Source organism: Salmo salar, unplaced genomic scaffold (genome assembly GCF_905237065.1).
Source record: "Salmo salar unplaced genomic scaffold, Ssal_v3.1, whole genome shotgun sequence".
In the NCBI taxonomy this organism is placed as follows: Eukaryota; Metazoa; Chordata; class Actinopteri; order Salmoniformes; family Salmonidae; genus Salmo; species Salmo salar.
Genome location: NW_025550759.1, coordinates 62,501 through 66,651, shown reverse-complemented (window position 1 = coordinate 66,651; position 4,151 = coordinate 62,501). Strand labels below are relative to the sequence as shown.

The 4,151-nt window shown below is 52.5% G+C and overlaps 1 pseudogene; it reads left to right on the top strand.

Moving 5' to 3' along the window:
- The first annotated feature begins 3,961 nt into the window (after positions 1-3,961).
- LOC123739989 (uncharacterized) lies at positions 3,962-4,139 on the top strand (annotated as a pseudogene).
- Positions 4,140-4,151: the final 12 nt, after the last annotated feature.

Sequence of the window (4,151 nt, the reverse complement as noted above, 5' to 3'; positions counted from 1 at the left end):
GAGGGGGTGGATGGGGTTGCCAAGCGAGGGATGGGGGAGGAAAAGTTTCTTTGCTGGTTTCCTCAGCCCCTCAACATGTGGTGGAGCGTGACTCCCAGGAAGTGGCTCAGAGCTGGATGTCTGGGGGGATCTCAACTCCTCTTTGAGGAGATGGGGTCCCCTACTCTAAACCCGGAAATTTACAGGGAGGAAGAAGTTACGGGTGTTGGTGGGGAACCCAGGATGCAGAGCACTCCAAGGCCTAACACCATACCTGCATCCTGGGTTGGGGAGATGGAGGAGGACGGGGGCGTCAGGAGAGCAGAAGACGTCCCGCCGGAGGAGAAGGAGCAGGGGAGCATCGGGTGAGCCTCCTGTTTTTTTGATTGTTTTGGGGTTTTAATTTTAAAGAAGTAATGGTTTTGTGTTGTGTTTTGTAAAAATAATATCTTATGTTAATTTTGTTTAGTTTAAATGTAAGGGGTTTAAGGGATTATGTTAAAAGGAGGGCGGCTTTTAGTTTTTTAGAGGGGTTGGTTTTGATGTTTGTTTTTTACAGGAGGTTCACCTGAGGGATGGAGGGGATGTCATCAGGTTTAGGAGGGAGTGGGATAAGGGGAGTCAGTTTGGGGTATAGGTGGGGTTGCATTCTACAGGGGTGGGGATTTTGTTTGGGAATAGGGAGGTGAAGGTGGAGGGCACGTTTGTTGTGATGCAAGGGAGGGTTATGGGGGTGGATGTCACTTTTAGGGATAGTAGGTATAGGTTAGTGGTGGTGTATGGGCCACAGGTGGCGGCAGACAGGAGGGAGATGGTGGACTGTCTGACGCCCCCCTGTGTGTTACAAATAGGCACTTAGTGATAGGGGGGATTTTAATATAGATTTAGGGTTAGCGGGGATAGTAGTGCAGGCGCCATCACCGGGCTAATGGCTTGCCATGGTCTGGTTGATGGAGGCCTGCACTCTACTCCGACAATGGCTGGTCCCACATGGCGCAACTCCCGGGGGGTTGCGCGGAGGCTCGACTCACATTTTCCTATCTAGGTCTTTGGGTCAGTTGTCTGGGCGGCTGTTGCCTGTGTTCTTCTCAGATCACGACGGGGTGCTCCTGCAGGTGGGGTCGCCAGTCTGCCTCTTCGGTAGGGGGTACTGGAAATTAGATCGGGATGTGCTGGAGGAGCAAGCTTTCGTTGACACCTTTTGGTTTCTTTCGGGGGCTTGAAGGCCTCCGGTCCATGAGGGGTGTTAGAGTGGTGGGATTTAGTTAAGGTAAGGATTAGGGCTTTTATAATAGGATATTGTAAGAGGAAAAAAGGGAGGAAAGGAGGGAGGTGGATCGTATCCAAAGGTTGCTCGAACTCGAGTACGAGGCAGGCAACCTCGGCGGTCGATTGACTGGGAGAGATCCACTGACCTGAAGGCGCAGCTCAGGGGAGCTGCAGGAGCGGAAGGCTCGAGCTTTCCTGGAGCGTGCGCATAATGGCTTTCTAGAACATAATGAGACTTGTTCCGCTATGTTCTTTAAGTCGGTTAGGGGCAGACAGAGTAGGAAGATAATGCATGGGGTGAGGAAAGAAGATGATAGCATAGTTAGAAAACCGGAGGAAATGGTCAGGGTGACAACTGATCATTTCCGAGGTTTATTAAAAGAGAGGGTAATAGATGTAGAGCAGGGAAATGTGTTTTTAGAACACTTGTCCCGCGATTGCCGGAGGACATTAGAGATGTGATGGAGGCTCAGATCTCCCTCGAGGAGGTTGAGAGTGCTCTCAGGAGGATGGGAAAAGGGAAGGTGCCTGGGATGGATGGGTTGCCGGCCGAGTTTTACCTCAAGTTTTGGGGTATATTTGGACCAGTGGTCCTCGAAGTCTTGAAGGCCATCCTTGAGACGGGGGTCCCGGGGGGATCAATGGCTGTCGGTGTGCTGTCACTTCTTTATAAGAAGGGAAGCAACTGACCTGGGCAACTGGAGGCCATTGACCATGCTGTGTGTAGACTATAAGCTCTTAGCAAAGGTCTTAGCAGACCGGTTTGCGCACAGCCCTTCCCTACGTCGTCCACGAGGATCAGACGTGTGGGGTAGAGGGACGCTCTATTAGGTGGAACCTTCAGTTGATCAGGGACTCCATCGCTTGGGTAGAAGATAGAGGGCTGCCTTTAATGGTAGCAGCGCTTGATCAGGCGAAAGCCTTTGATCGCGTGAATAGATCCTTTCTATTCAGGGTGTTAGGCAGATTAGGATTTGGGGAGAAGTTTATAGGATGGATCCGTTACTTTATATGTCGAGACGGGGTGCCGGGTTAGCGTTAACAGTCACTTAGGTGACGTTTTGACCTCTCGTCTGGGGTCAGGCAGGGATGCCCGCTCTCGGCTCTCCTTTTCGTTCTGTACATGGAGCCTCTGGGGGCTGCCATTAGGGCAGACACAGGGGTGGAGGGCTTGCTGATCCCTGGAAGTGGCGGTCTCCGTGTCAAGTTGACACAGTACGCCGACGACACCTCCTTGCTGCTTTGCAAGGACTCGTGCTTGACAAGGTCCCTTGCCATTATTGGGGACTTCACCCGAGCGTCGGGGGCGGTTCTGAACCACGCGAAGTCTTCCGTCAAATTTTTCGGAAGATGGAGTGGTAGGACGGATGTGCCCGGAGGGTTATCTCTCTATACGGGGCCCTGAGGGTTCTCGGGGTCCACTTTGAGACCTCCGGCTCAGCGACGCTGAACTGGAACATGGGCATCGCAGTGGTACAGAGGAAGCTAGCAATGTGGAGGGCTAGGTCTTTGTCCTTTTTAGGCAAGGTCCTGGTTCTCAAGGTGGATGTACTGCCATCTCTTTTGTATTTGGCGTACATCTACCCATTGCCGGCTTGTCTGAGGAGGCCTCTAGTGAGGCTAGTGTTTCAGTTCATGTGGGGTGGCAGGTACGAGGTGGGTCGCCAGGGCACGCATGATCTGTCCCATCGGGGGGGGAGGTAGGGGGTACCACATCTCCCCCCTCAAGCTGGAGCACAATTTTGTTTCTTTTCTGTTAACGGAGCTTGCTCAGCCGGGTACTACACCCGTCCGGTTACCTCCTGCGGGTGTTCTTCGTATCAGGCGAGAAGCGTAATGGTGTGGTCTAACACGGGTCCTCGGGCGGAACAGCTGCCGTGGCACTTTGGCCATGCGGCCAAGTGGCTGCGTGCACACCCCGAGGTTGAAGTTGCCCGAGTAGGTTTAGATCACAGGCACCTGTACGAGGAGGTCAGACGGGCAGTAAGTCCGGCACCTGTAGTGGGCATCCCGGCGGCGGTCTGGGAGGGAGTGCAGGCGCGGGGCCTGGACAACAGGCTCAAGGACCTGAATTGGTTGAGTCTCCACAAGTGTTTGCCGTACGCTCCACCATGTACCGCGCATAGCTTGGCGCGATCCCCCCACCTGTCCAAGACTTTCTTGTGGCAGGGAGGAGACTGTGCGCCATGTCTTTTGGGACTGTGCCATTGCCGGAGTAGTATGGGCAAAGGCACGGGTGTTGTTAGGAAGGGTTAGAGGTGATTTTGTATTGACGTGGGCTAGGTTAGAGAGAGGTGTAGGGAGAGGAGGGGGACGGATAGGGATAGGTTTCTGCTCTGGCTTCTCATGAGCCTCTTTAAGCGAGGGCTGTGGGAAGCCAGGCAGAACATGGTCAAGACAGGGAGAGATTGGGGGTGGAAGGAATAGTGAGGAGGGTGGAAGGAGATTTGAGGGGGAGGATGAAGAGGGAGGAGACGAAGTGGGGGCAGCACGCTGCCCGGAGAGATGGAAGGGGGATTAGGGCTGGGGTTATTTTAGATTAGGGACGGGAAGATAGGGAAAGTTAGTGTTTAGGATGACGGGGAGGGATGATGCTCCCCCTGAGTTTTGTTTTGGGGGGTTTTTTGGTTTGTTTTATAAATTAAAATACCATTATTTGAGTTTGAAGGAATATATGATTTTGTAAAGAATGAATGGTATTGAAGCGTAATAAATTATTTTTTCTAAAAAAAAAAATCTGTTCTTATCAGTTTAATATCTGATACGTCCCCCATCGGGGGGACTACATATTAAATGGATTTTTCGAACAGGGAGTCGGAAATGGGGCTTGCTCCGTCCGGCTCCACGCATCGACCCGGTATTGCAGTACCTCCGGGAACGGTGCAACACTTTTCTCCCATTGT